General features: G+C 37.3%; 1 non-coding gene across 1 annotated transcript; it reads left to right on the top strand.

Moving 5' to 3' along the window:
* The first annotated feature begins 12,899 nt into the window (after positions 1 to 12,899).
* On the top strand, positions 12,900 to 13,006 carry LOC121213169 (small nucleolar RNA R71). Its single transcript, XR_005908539.1, has one exon. It is a non-coding gene; the product is annotated as a small nucleolar RNA R71 (small nucleolar RNA).
* Positions 13,007 to 15,292: the final 2,286 nt, after the last annotated feature.

Here is a 15,292-nt window from a genome sequence, read left to right as displayed (position 1 = left end):
CCCAACCAGAGCCCAAATTAGTTCAAGCTTTACTGGGCCTAAGCCCTATTCAGAAATCAGAGTTAATTAGGCCTTAGCCCATATTAATATTAATTTGGGCCATAGCCCCTTACAGTATCAGAGTATACTGGGCCTAGCCCATACCAGTATCAGTCTGGGCCGTAGCCCTATTACAAGTCGAGATATATTGGGCCTTGCCCATATTAACACAGTTGGCCCATAACAAAATAGTCTTATATGATTAATACATGATAACCCCATCCAACCCTACACTTGCCTCCGTCCATCCCTACACTTCCTGTGGGGAATAAATCACCCACGCCATCCCTACACTTACAGTGTTAGCATCGGTTGCGACACTAACTATAATCCGCAGCAAAGCTACTTATATCAGAATATGTGGCACAACCACCAGGACGGGTTCTTCCTCCATAACAAAACCCAACCCCATGCAGTATGACATGTATGCAGAATATATATAATTAACAAGGTATGCTTCAAAAAGACAGTCAGATTATAGCATAAGAACAATTTTTTACCCTCGAGGGGCGTAATCGTAAACTTACCCCTTTAAGGGTATTATGGTAATTCTACCTTACAGAGGTATTTCAGTAATTTTATCTGTCTTTTTAGGGTTTCATGCTCATTATAGCTATTAACGCATTAACAGAAACACTTATCGAGCATTTTTACAGAATTGGGCCCGTTGGCCCATTAACACGATTTTGGCCCATTAAGCCCAAATATACCGAAGTGCACGAAATTGCGCACTCTGCAATCATACTGCTTGTGATTACCAAATTTAACAACCAAACCATCTCACGAGCACTCGCACGCTCGCAAGTTTACAAAATGCTGGCTTTTAGGCATTTCAGCTTTTCGACTTTTGTCGATCTAGTCTATGAGTGGGTGTCGTTTACACACCTGATTTGCAAAAACTGCTACCGAAATATCCCACAATATCCTACAATCATCACTAGACATATCAGATCCAAAATACAATAACAACCATCATAAACTTACTTACCATAATCGGCCATCAATACCTATGGCCCTTGAGATCCTACATTTGCCAAAACTAGAGACTAGATCTAAATCTAGTCGTTCCACTTGTCCAAGCCTTCGATCAGCAGCCTTTGGGTCACACTAACACCAAAATAAATCAATTGTTACAACCCTTAGAGCCTTAAGCTCCAATCAACAGGCTCCCTATGCCTTTAGGGATTTTGGCTTTTCTAAAACCCGAAATAAAGAATAGATTTGAGTACCTACCTCAGGTTCTTTCAACCAAAAACGATTCCACTTCAGTTTCTACTTAGTTCTGATGCAGATCCAGCCCTTAAACACTAGCAGAAATCGAATCTTAGAGATCTAAAGATTCGGCTATACGTCCCTAAAAACTATTGTGTTTTTGGCTTTTGGAACTGTGAAGAGGAAGATGATTTGGTATGGTGGTTTTTGCAGTGGTATTACCGATAGGGGTTGAGGTTTAGAGGATGTCAAAATCGACCAAAAAAGATGAATAAAATAGGAGGATTTTGGCTAGAAGAAATCGGCACAAGAAATAACTTTTAGGAATTCGACTTTTATGGCAATCGGCTATAGAGGTCTAGAAAAGAATGGGAATGAAAAAGGAGATGAGTAGAATGGTAGGAATGTTTCGGCTAGAGAAGAAAAGAAGGAGAAAAAGAAAATAAAAGAAGAGAGGAGAAGAGAAGGAAGAATTCGGCACTCAGGAGACATAATTTTGCGTTTTTCGACTTTTTTCGATATTGAAAAGAGAATAGAATGAAAGGGAAGGCTCTAGGTGGCTAACCTTAATTCAGCAAAATAAAAATAAAATAAAGCTTGCCCTAATGGCCATTCAAACCCACAGCCCAACCTTCCTAAATCCCTAGCCGAATTTCCACTTAAGCTCTATCACATGCCTAGCACATGCACACAAAAAAATAAAAGTAACCGCACGCTTACCTTGTGACTTGATCTCTGGCTCCCCCTAAACATCCACACGTCACTCCCCAAACACCTAGGTGGCGCCACATGCCACTTTACCACAGATCCTTTTGCATCCTATTTCACCATCTCAATTTTAAAAGCCCATATCGCCAAAACCCTTTCTCTCTAAAATTAAAAATTCAGGAATTACCTCGATTTAAATTTACTCTTGGGGTTTTTAAAGGCCCACCAGCATACTCAGACCCACAACAGACAGTCAAAACATAGTATTTCTAAAAGTCATTGGAAATTACAGAAATCCCAAAAATCTCGAAAATTAGGGCGTTACAAAACCTCTGGCCATTTTAAAACTTGTGAAACGTTAATTCCCTTAAAGCCTTACTTGCTACGAAAGCTTACTTTTAAACAGTTGTGGAAACGAGATATTTTGAAAACCAGTTGTTGTTTCGGAAAACCGTGCCCTACTTCTAACAGATATTAAGCATACTAAATAAATTTCCTAAATAAAAGGTTAAGAAAATAAAGAGGCCTTAATACAACCCAAATCAAAAACTAAAGTGCTTAACTAAATAAATGACATAGAAAGCCATGTGCAGTTGTGTGGTTCTCTCCGAGTCCCTCTATGGAACTCATCCACCTAACGCTGGGGATTACCTGTACAGTTAATAAACAGGGTGAGTTTACAAAAACTCAGTGTGTAATCCCCTTACTAAAGTAACAGTCAGTAAATAGACAAAATTCAGGATCAGCCTGGGCCAGAGCCCATTGCAGTAACAATATAGTCCAGTTCAGAGCATACGTGGGCCAAAGCCCATTACAATATCATTTGGGTTACAGCCCATAACAGAATCAATTGGGCCTAGCCCATCTTAACCTCAGTTGGACCAAAGCCCACATAGCAATAATATCACAATAATATCATACATGCAATGCTGTGTAACTCACCCCAATAATCCAACTGCTACACACCAACTCTGTCCCCCGATACACATCATGTGGGGATATAAATATCGACCCACCTATCCGATACACATCAATGGTAGCCCGGTTGCAGTACTACCTTCATTGTAGCAAGATGCTAATCAAATATTAGGCTTAATAGCCATCGGTGGATCCACGGTTGTCAAGCAACCATGCGATCCTCATATACTTCCTCCGTTCCATAATTCCCAACCCATGCAATATGTCGTGTATGTCATGCTCAATCATCACACGTGTATGCAGAATGGCCATACTTAGTAACAGTCTTTTAAACATATATTAAGAGCTTATCAGTCATACAACCACAGTCAAGTCAATTAAAACGCAGTCATACATTCATAATCAAATCAGTCAAATTCGAAGTCTAAGTCGGTCATTTACCCTCAAGGGTAAAACAATCATTTTACCCTACAGGGGTATGTCGGTCATTTTACACTACAAGGGTATTTCGATAATTTTACAAATCGGGGGTGTTTCGATAATTTCACAATTGAGGGTATTTTGGTAATTTTACAAAATAGGGGTATTTCAGTAATTTTACAAATCAAGGGTATTTCGATAATTTTACAAAACGAGGGTATTTTAGTAATTTCACAATCGAGGGTATTTCGATAATTTTACAAATCGGAGGTATTTCAGTAATTTCACAATCGAGGGTATTTTAGTAATTTTACAAATCGAGGGTATTTCGGTAATTTTATAAATCAAAGGTATTTCAGTAATTTCTCTTTATTATGGGTTTATTACTTACATTGGCCCGTTAACAAGTCCTCGTTGGCTAAAGTGAACAGATACTACGCAACAAGTAGGATTCTAGAGAAGAGGAGGTGAGTCATTAAGACCGCTTAAGTACCAAGCTCTCCCTAGATCCAATCCTGGACATGCATATACCCATTGCCACACCTTAACCTTATGACTCGTCCACAGTCGCGATTAACTAATTATTTAAGTTTTATGTCTGCTTGAGTTGTTACAAAAACTAGGTCCACAACCCCTTTACTGAACACTAACAGATTTGCACTTATTCATTTGGCCCCTTTAGGCCCAATCTCGCTCACATGGCCCATCAGGCCCAACTACTTCCCACATAACAGTTAGATTTACACAAGCAGGCCTACGGGCCCATCGAGGCCTAGAACAGCTCCAGCACACGAGAACGCTCATGGCGGCTTTTAGCTTTTGCTCATTTCTAACAAAGAAGGGCATGAATACACACATGTTTATGAGAACGCGCCGAAGTCCACGATCACCAACCTTGGCATATCCTGTATTGGGTCTTAATCACCTTTTTCTTTTTCACCAACTCATCTGGTTCGCTCTATTTAAAGCCAGCTTCTCACCAATTCCCATGTTAGCTTCCCGATGTGGGATTACTATCAACCATTAGGAAAATTCCTTATTTTCTTATAGCCACCTCAACCATAGAGTTCCAGTCCAACTCCACTTCCTACACAGCTCAAACAACAAAATAGATACTCCATTACGCATCCTAAGACTTGAACCTTAGACCTCACAATTACACAACATGCCACCTTGCCACTCCACCACAGGCTCTTTCTGTGTCATATTTTATCTTCAATTAAATATAAGGTCTATAGCCCAAAGTTTAGGCTCCTTTAAAAGAAAAACCAAAATAAATTGCAAGAGCCAAGACTTGAACCCAGGCTCCCTTGCAACCTTAATGATTCCACAACCACTAGACCACATGCTTCCTTATGTCATTTATTTACCACAATAATTTAAGAGGCCTTCATCCAAGCACCCAGGGTTTTATTCACTTATTACCAAAATTTTTGCTAAAGCCCAGGTTTGAACCCAAGATTTCTCCAACACTTCTCAGGGCCATTAACCACTAAAGTAGACATTTAATTGTGTCATTTCCTTTTACATTTTAATGCTTATATACTACCTCCTTATGGACCCATACTGAAAGCCCAATACTTCTAGGCCCAAATTCGGGGCGTTACAGAAGTGATGGCTAAATTTGCCAAGGGTTCAAACAAAATTAGGCCATATAGTCTCAAAATTGGTTTTCAAAGGATAAAAATTTCATCATGGTTGGCTTGAAAGGCTCAAACGATCCAAACAAAAGTTGCCTAAATCATTTTTAATGTTCCATGCTTCCTAGGATTTCGCCTCAAGAAACTACTAAGTCAATTCTAAAGATTTAAACTTTCATACATGTCTAACTTTCATAAGGAACTAAAAATTTATGGTACGATTTGCATGCTTTATTAAAAATGCATTCATATCATTATTAAGCTAACATAATAATTTATTGAAATAATAGAAATTTAGTTATACTAAAGTTTAGCATACTTAACAAAATTTCCAATTATTGAACAAAATATATCCTAATCATAATTAAAAGAAAAATTTATTCTGAGTGAAAATAATTCAATTTTTTTGGTGCACCCTACTTAAGATGAACAATGTCCTCATTGTTTAAAGTGAATAGATACTATACACTAGGTAGGATTCTAGAAAAGAGGAGGTGAGTCAAATTGACTGCTTAAGTACCGAGCTCTCTTTAGATCCAATCTTAGACATGTATATACCTATTGCCACACTTTATACTTTGCGACTTGTTCATTATTCATGATTTCCATCTCTTTCTTTGTTATGTGAAAATAAAAATTCCTAATTAAACTTAATCCTAAAATGACCTAAGAACAGAAATAAAATAAAGTCAAGATCCCCCATTTTATTTATTTGCAGATCCTTCTGAATTCAACGCATCTTTCACTCCATCATTATTGCCTTTGCATGAATCGCTTCGCTCCTTTTTCGATAATGGACTCCATGGTTCAAATATAAAATATGGAAATTCAGGCACAAAAATAAATAGGTCATTGTAAATTTTCTTAAGACCACTTCTCATCGAGTCATCCCTTATTTTTGAGTATATCTAGTAAGCTTGTTGCTACCGTTGCATATGCTGCATTATGTCCATCAACTTTGACTGCTCATCTCGAAGATCTGGGCTAGGAAGTTGAGCTTTGAATATTGAAGTTTCGTCATCAGGTTCAACTTCTGGTTCCATTGGTTCCACCTTATCAGGGACTTCAGCTGATTGCATTAGCTCGATCTCTGTGGGATCTTCTTCCTTTTCTTTAGGGTCTTCACTTTCTTTAATTCGTTGTTGTAGAATAGAACGGTAGAAGTGCCAATCTGTGATTGTGCCCTGGCTACATCCTATCTTCTTTACGTTTGCAAGAATTTTAGCTTTCAAGCAGAAAATTGATATCGTAAAGGGAAAGTAAGCTGGGCCAAAACGTCTAACGGCATAATTCCGCATTTCTCTCAGGATGATTTTTCCCATATCAATGGTCTTTCCAATTAAAATTGATTATAATAAGACCATTCGCTCTAATGAAATTGTAGTTCCATGTGAACTAGGCATAAGGCTAAATCGGATGAAATAGAACCATACCTTTGCGAGTGGTGTCAAATATTCACTTCAACAAGTGTGGATTCCTTGCTTTGACACAATCCACTTCGAACATGGAATTGTAAGTTCCTCGATAATTTCTTGCAAATTTTCAGCTTTATATTGCTAACCAAGGAAGAATAATCGTCGTTTTCGAAATCAGGCAATTCAAAGAACTCAATAATAGCATTTAAAGTTATTGGTACCTTGATTTCACGAACTGGAACTTCCTTCAACTCGCTTGAGGTTAAATTCACATAGAACTCGCGCACTAACTCCTCATCCACACTAGGTCTCTTCTCACAAAACAATACCAAATTGAGGGCTTCAACAACTTGATGAATACGTGCCATAAAGTCTTTGTAGTTGCTTTCTTTCAATGTAAAGCCTTTCTCTGGATACATCCATTGATATTTGAAGATACCCTTGGATCTTGCTTTGGTTTCTTCCCAATGGAACTTGTTTTGTGTTTCATCAATTTGGGTGCAGGCACGAGTTCTCTTGCGAGGCATGATTAACTTGAACAAAAGATGGAAAAGATTATTTTCTCAAAAAATTTTATAAAAAAATTATTAATGATTCAATAAATTGAAAAATTAATTATTAGAATAAAATTAAAATTTAAGAGAAAATTCGATCTTACCACATTTTTTAAGAACTCCTAAAAATAATTAGAGAGAAAAAGAAATCGATTTAAGGTAGGTTGGAGGATTTAGCTAAGAATGGGTGAAGGTGTGTGCTGCTCGGGTGTTGGAATGCTGCTAGGTGCGCAGGTGGAAGGACATGGGAGTAGGCAACAGCGTGCGCATGAGCTAGGCTGGATGCACGAGCAACGTGCGTAGCCTCGCCGAGCAGGCTTGATGTAGGCAGGCGCAGGTGCGAGATACGGCCTGGACAACTGGACTGGAGTAGCAAGTGTAGTGGCACGGGGAGGCCACTGGCGCGCTTGTGTGCGAGGGCTGTTGGGCAATTGGGCATGCAATGGAACTGGGGATATTGGGCTTCTACTGGCCGATCAACTGGGCAATGCTATTGTTAGGTGCTGCTGGTCGAATGAAGCTATCTACTAGGGGCTTGCGGCACTTAAAGGTTTGGGTGTTTTGGGGTTTTGAGTGATAAATGATGGAGAAGGTTGGTGGTATTTATAACGAGGGAAATAGGAGTCGGAATAAAATTCTTAGAATAATTAAAAATTCTAAGTTCTAATTCTACTTAGAGTTAACAATAATTAATAATTAATAAAATACATATTAAATTATTAATTGCTATTAATTTATTAAGATAAAAATTTAAAATATGATTAAATTAAAACTAATCCTAACTCTATATAAAGTTGATAATAAATAATATATATAATTATATATTAATAATTATCATCTTTTTTATTAAACTAAAAACATTTATTCTACAAGACTTTTGAAAATATTTATAAAAAAAGGCATCTAATTTTTATTATTTATGAAAAGAGCAACCAAATTTTAAAAATAATTCAATTAAGTCCCCCGACTTAATGAAAATTTGAAATTGAGTTGCAATTTAAAACTTGGATCAAAATTGACCCTTTTATTTGAAAAACCAAAAATTTAATTTTCTATTTAGGGAATAATTTCTCGGAAAATTATGTAAAAATCAATTCCCAGGAAAGATTGGAGGGGTCATAAGCGATCCCGCTTAAGTTCCTATCTCCTAGACAGAATTTATTTAAACATACTAATCCCGGAAATATACCCTAAATCATTTATTAAGAAAGAAAATAAGAAAATTTAAACATCTAATAAAATGGACAAAATTTGATTCCGTTCAATCTTTTCTTCCCAGTAATGTTTCAGACGCTGAGCATTAACTTGAAAATTACCTCCCTTACCTTAGAGTTCAACAACTCCATATGGATAGACGCGATGAATCATAAATGGACCGGGCCAATGTGATTTTAGTTTATCTGAAAAGAACCTTAATTTGGACCAATGTGCTTGTCATGCCATTTTTTAAGTCTCTCCTTGAGTAATTTGGCATTTTTGTATGAGAACATTCGGAATTCCTCTATCTTATTGAGTTGGAGCATTCGTTTCTCTTTAGCATGCTTAAGATCTAGGTTGAGTTGTTGAAGGGGCTAATAGGTTCTGTGCTCTAACTCAAAGGGCAGATGATAAGCTTTCCCAAAAACCAACCTGTAGGGTGACATCCCTAAAGGTGTCTTTTATGCTGTTCTGTAAGACCATAAAGCATCATCTAGTCTTTTGGACCAATCTCGTCGGTTCGGGCAAACTACCTTCTCAAGTATGCATTTGATCTCCTTGTTTGCCAGTTCAGCTTGCCCATTCATCTGCAGATGGTAAGATGTAGTGACCTTGTGTTTCACTCCATGTTTATCTAATAACAATTTCAACCACTTGTTCACAAAATGGGACCCTTCATCGCTGATAATAGCTCTTGGGGTTCCAAACCTTGTGAACACGTGTTTCTACAAAAACTTCATCACAACCCTAGCATCATTTGTCTAATAAGCTTCAGCCTTGACCCACTTAGACACATAGTCTACTACTACCAATATATACTTGTCACCAAAGGACGGTAGGAAAGGACCAAGAAAGTCAATACGCCATACATTGAACAATTCTACCTCAATGATATTTGTTTGAGGCATCTCATTTCTTTTGGTGACATTTCCAACCCTTTGACATCGATCACAACTCTTTATGCAAACATATGCATCCTTGAATAGTGTTGGCTAAAAGAATCCGGCTTGTAATACCTTGGCTGTAGTACGTGTACCTCCAAAGTGTCCCCCCACTCAGAGTTGAGTGACAATGGTATAAAATCTTATGTACTTCATCTTCTGCCATGCTTCTCCTGGTTATTTGATCTGCACACTTTTTAAAGAAGTATGGTTCTTCCCAGAAATAGTACTTCACAGCGTGAATAAACTTTTTCCTTTGATGATATGTCTTATCAATCGGCATCAAACCACAAGCTACAAAGTTAGCAATATCAGCAAACCAAGGGGTATTGTGGACATGATTTACCTTCATTATGTGTTCATCTAGAAACGTCTCTCGAATTGGTATAAGAGGAGAGTTTCCTTCTTGTGGCTCCAATCTACAACTGGTTTGCTACTTGGTTTTCCACTCCCTTTCGATCTTGAATTTCTAGATTGAACTCCTGGAGTAGAAGTACCCATCGGATCAGTCTCGGTGTTACATCTTTCTTGGAAAGTAAATACTTAATCGCTGAGTGGTCCATATAGACAGTCACATTGGTACCTACAAGATAAGATCGAAACTTTTCAAAAGTAAACACAATAGCAAGTAACTCTTTCTCTGTTACCGTATAATTCAGTTGAGCTCCTGTCAGAGTTTGACTTGCGTAGTAGATGAGATGAAAAAATTTGTTCCTTCACTAACCCATGACAGCTCCTATCGTGAAGTCACTTGCGTCACACATCAATTCAAATGGAAAATCCCAGTCTGGTGTAACAATTGTAGGTGCTGAAACTAATCGACTCTTCAAATCATTGAAAGCTCTTAAGCACTCTTCATCAAATTTGAACGTCTTGTCCTTCTCCAATAATTTGCATAAGGGTTTAGCAATTTTGGAGAAGTCCTTGATGAATCTTCGATAGAAACCGGCGTGGCCCAAAAAGCTCCTAACACCCTTTACAGATGTCAGAGGTCGGAGTTTCTTAATAACATCTACCGTTGCTTTATCTACCTCGATTCCATTTCTCGTTATCCATTGCCCTAGAATAATACCTTCTAGTACCATGAAATGGCACTTTTCTCAATTGAGTACGAGATTTGCTTCTTCGCATCGCCTTAGTACATTGGCTAAATTAGCTAAGCAATCATCATAAGTATCTCTAAATACTGAAAAATCATCCATAAAAACTTCCAAATACTTCTCAACCATGTCAGTAAAAATCGACATCATACATCTTTGAAATGTAGCAAGTGCATTACATAAACCAAATCACATGCGTCTAAATGCAAATGTACCGTACAGGCAGGTGAATGTTGTCTTGTGCTGATCTTCCAGTGCTACTGTAATCTGATTATACCCCGAGTATCAATCAAGAAAATAGTAATAGTCTCGCCCTACAAGTCTATCCAGCATTTGGTCCGAAAATGGCAAAGGAAAGTGATTTTTCCTAGTCGCCTTGTTCAGCTTTCGGTAATCAATGCAAATTCTCCATCCCGTTACCATTCCAGTCGATATCAACTCATTATTCTTGTTTTTGATTACTGTAATACTTGCTTTCTTTGGCACACTCTAGACCAGACTTACCCATGAACTGTCTGAGAGAGGGTAAATTATACCCATATCTAACCACTTGATGATTTCTTTCTTTACTGCGTCATTCATAATGGGGTTTAGTCTTCGTTTTCCATCAACGGTCCCTTTTGTTGCCATCTTTAGTATGATCTTGTGCATGCGTACAGATGGACTAATACCGTGAATATCGGCTATGGTCCATCCGATAGCCTTTTTGAATTGTTTCAACACCAGGATGAGTTTCTCTTCTTGTTCATTAGTTAACTCTGCTGAAACAATAATAGACAGAGTAGAAGAGTTACCTAAATAAACATATTTCAGATGTGAAGGTAGTACCTTGAGTTCTATTTTAGGTGGCTCGTCGATTGACACTTTTGGATGGGCATAATCCCTTTTTTCCATTTACAAATATTCAAAATGGTGTTATGGATTAAATCCCTTTTGATTAGCTTCCAGCAAAGCTAAGTATTCATCCTCCTCTTCATCATTCGAAGGGTCTAATGTCAAAATTTGTTCCAACGGATCCTTAACATATTTGGGCTCCTTCTCCACTATTAAATCCTCTAAATCGGATACTGCAGAACAATCATCAGCTGTGTCAGGAAATCACGTTGACTTAAAAATGTTAAATGTTACCTGATCATCCTGAACATGCATAGTAAGCTCGCCCTTCTGCACATCAACAAGGTTCCTTCTAGTTGCTAAGAATGGTCTTCCTAAGATAATTGGCACTTCTTTGTCTACTTTAAAGTCTATAATGACAAAATCAGTAGGGAAGATAAATTTATCTACACGTACCAATACATCCTCAATCTTTCCTTCTGGATGTGCTAAGGATCGATCTGCTAACTGAAGTGTAATCGTAGTCAGTCTAACTTCACCTATCCCCGACTTCCTTAATATTGACATAAGCATCAAGTTAATACTCACACCTAAGTCACATAATGCCTTACCACAATATGTTGCTCCAATGTTGCAAGGGATGGTAAAACATCTAGGATCCTTCAACTTTGGGGATAATTTGTCTCAAAGATATGAACTGCATTCCTTCGTCAGAGCTACCATCTCAAATTCTCCAAGTCTTCCTTTTTTGGACAGGATATCCTTCATGAATTTGAAGTAGTTTGGCATTACTCAAGTGCTTCAACCAACAGGATGTTGATATGAAGTTGCTTGAGTACGTCTAGGAACTTCTTGAATTGAATCTTCTGCTTCTTCTTTTGAAGTCTTTGAGGGTAGGGTGGTGGTGGTTTCTTTATTGGAACTGGTTGATTCATCTTCTATGGTGATTCTGCATCTAACGCAGTTGTTAGTTGATCAGAATTAGTTGGTTCTGAGATTACTTTGTTAGATTTTGTAGACTCTAGTTCTGGTGAAACTAGAATTTCAACACTCGGTTTATCTTCCTTTGGTTCCTGAGCATTAGCTTACTCCTTTTAAACTTTGACGGTGTTGGGCTCTAATGTCTTTCCTTCCTCAATGTTAATTCTTTACAATGCTCCTTCCCTAGATTCCTTAGATCCTCTGTATCACTAGGTAAAGCACCTTATGGTCAGTTCCTGAGTTCAGTTGCAAGTTGGCCCATTTGGTTTTCCAGGTTTTCCAATGTAGCTGTTTGGCTCTGGATTAAGGCATCATTCTTTGCTATGTATGCCTTCAACAAATTTTCTAAGCCTTTGGATGGTTCAGCTTGGGTTGGTTTCTGAACTTGTTGGGGAAAACTAGGTGGCTGGGTCGATCTAGATTGGGCGTAAGTATTACTGGCTCCAACCTCTTGGTTACTCCAGGAAAAATTCGGGTGGTTTCGCCATGATGGGTTATAGAAATTGGATTGTAGTCCTTGCCTTCCTTGATTTTGGTTCTGGTTACCTATGTAGTACATGGATTCTGGGTTTGATGGACATTCTTCAAATAAATGTCCTTATCCACAATAAACACAGGCTATATTTTCAAATTGGTTAGGTGGTTGTGCTATAAAACTATTAGACCTATTAGTAGTAAGATTTTTTAACATTAAGGATATTATGATACCTGAGATGCGAGTGAAGTAAGAGCATCTTCTTCATGTATTCCAGCAACTCGTCTTCTTGATACTACTCGATTGGTTGGCCATTGGTAATTGTTGCTAGCAATCCTCTCAATGATTTCATAGGCCTCATTGTAAGACTTAGAAAGGAGAGCACCATTAGCAGAAGCGTCCACTACCATCCTTGTGTAAGCATTGAGACCATTATAAAATGTCTCAAGTTGGATGCAATGTGGGATTCCATGATGAGGGCACTTCCTTAATAATTTTTTGTACCTTTCCCATGCCTCATACAAAGACTTATCATCTATTTGCTAAAAAGTAGTGATCTCGTTCCTCAACTTAGCACTCTTGCTAGGTGGGAAATACTTCATAAGGAATCTTTCTACTAACTCTTGCCATGTAGAAATTGATTTTGGTGGCAATAAGTTCAACCAGGCTCGAGCTTTATCCCTTAGTGAATATGGGAATAGCTTCAGTCGCAATGCATCTTCGGGTACTCCGCCTAATCTGAAAGAATCACTTACCTTCATAAACAGTTTTAAGTGTAGGTGAAGATCTTCGGTAAGCATTCCACTAAATTGGCCCACTGTCTGAAGCATCTGGAACATGACTGGCCTCATCTCAAACTGTTGTGCCTCAATTTCGGGTCTCCTAATACCCGGATTAAGGTCATTAAGCATTGGCACGACATACTGCGGTAAAGATCTATCCCTATCATCAGCAATAAGGATAGGATTTTGAGCAGGGTTTGCTCCATTTCCTTGATTTAGAGTTTCAAAGTTCATTTCTTCAGTCATTCTCTGACTTACTTGTCTTCTCCATTGTCGGCAAATTCATTCTATCTTAGGGTCTACAGGGAGTAGGTCAATAATTCGGTCAATACTCATAAACACCTAAAATAATCACAGAAAAATTAATGAAGTTAAAAATTAAATATAAAATTAAACCAAAATACAAAACTAACAAATTCACAAATAATGACTTTTTAAAACAGTCCTCGGCAACGGCACCAAAAACTTGGAACGACGGAAATGTATAGGTGTACACAATTGCAACAAGTAATAAAGTGACAAGTAAATGTCGAGTTATCGTACCCATAGGGACTGTGTAAAGAATTATTTATGGATGCTATTTTAAACACTTTGGTGAAAAAAATACTTTGTTTTGAAAAGGGTTATTAAGAAAAATAAAATTTTAAACTAAATAAAAATAAAAGTTCTAATGCACGACTTCAAAATATGATTTAATCAATATGGCATAATTGTGCTGGATTAATTACACTTATTTAACTTAGAATTATTAAACTCATGCTTATGTTGTTACGAATAAATTCACGACAACTCGATAATTTGCTAACTTATGAACATACTGACCTATATAAATCCATTCATCTCTTAACATATCCCTATGTTAATTCAATCGATTAAATAGATTCTAATAAGCAAACATATTATTGCACCTACATACTCATTAACTTGAACTATTCTCTTGCATATTCCTATGTCAATTCAAACAATTAATTAAATCTAATGAATATCTTGCAAGTTATGCAAGGCAAGTGTATCGCCAGATACATTGCTAATTTAACCTTCAGCTACCTTAGAAGAATAAACATGCACTAATTAAGTATTGTGTCAATTAATTATAATTTCAATTTGTTTAAATAATTAATTCATTAGCTACCTCACAATTGTAATGCAAGAATAACTTAGGCATGATTTTACTTAATCAAACATTTTACCGAGGCCTATAACAGTATAAACACAATTTTAATAATTTAAGCAGATAAAATGCAATCAAACCAACACGAATTAAATTCAAGCTAAGCTAATTAAATTAACCATTCAAACAACACAAATATTCATAGATATGTTCATCATAACAACAACAAAAATTAAAAACATAGGGAACAAGAATCAAATCCGGTATTTCTTCGTGGCTTGACTAGTTTGCTTCGTCTTTGTTCTCTGTTGTCCTCACCGAACAAGGCTTCTATGAACACTTCAATGTTGCTCCAAAATGGCTGATGAATACTCCTTTTTCAAGGGAAGAAATCAGCAAGAGAGCAGGAGACTTTGAATGGGAAAATGAGAGGAGACAGTGAGAGAGGAGAGAAGATATGTGAATGAATGAGGGATGCTTTGAATGATCAGCCAAGGGGGGATTTTATAGCTAAATGTGGCAGCTAAAATTTTCTATAAATAGTAGCCAAGGAGCCACCCCTTGACCGGCCATCTATGTGGCAAAGTTGATGGCTTCAACTTTGCTAAATATGGCTTGGGGCAAATCTTCAAAGCCACCAATTGTTGAGGGGCTAAATTGCAATTTGTACAAGTCTTCAAGGGCTTGTTTGCAGCTTAAATAATCAGCTAATGAGTTGAATTGGGTTAGCACTTGGATAGTTTTGGGCTGTCCTCTTCTTGGCCGGTTCGGTTCACTCGGTTCGGTTCAATCGGACCATTTTTTCATAATTAATTAATAACAATTTATTAATCCAAATTAACTTGGATATAAATTAAAATTAATTAAATTATGAATTAATACACATGATTTTGGACCGTCTTAGGCTGGAAATTAATTTTCCTCGGTACTTTAAATTGCTTCTCAGTTTTGTGCTTCTAGCAGTG

Source organism: Gossypium hirsutum, chromosome A13, assembly GCF_007990345.1.
Source record: "Gossypium hirsutum isolate 1008001.06 chromosome A13, Gossypium_hirsutum_v2.1, whole genome shotgun sequence".
In the NCBI taxonomy this organism is placed as follows: Eukaryota; Viridiplantae; Streptophyta; class Magnoliopsida; order Malvales; family Malvaceae; genus Gossypium; species Gossypium hirsutum.
The sequence above is the reverse complement of the archived record's forward strand: the minus strand, read 5'-3'. Positions and strand labels throughout refer to the sequence as shown.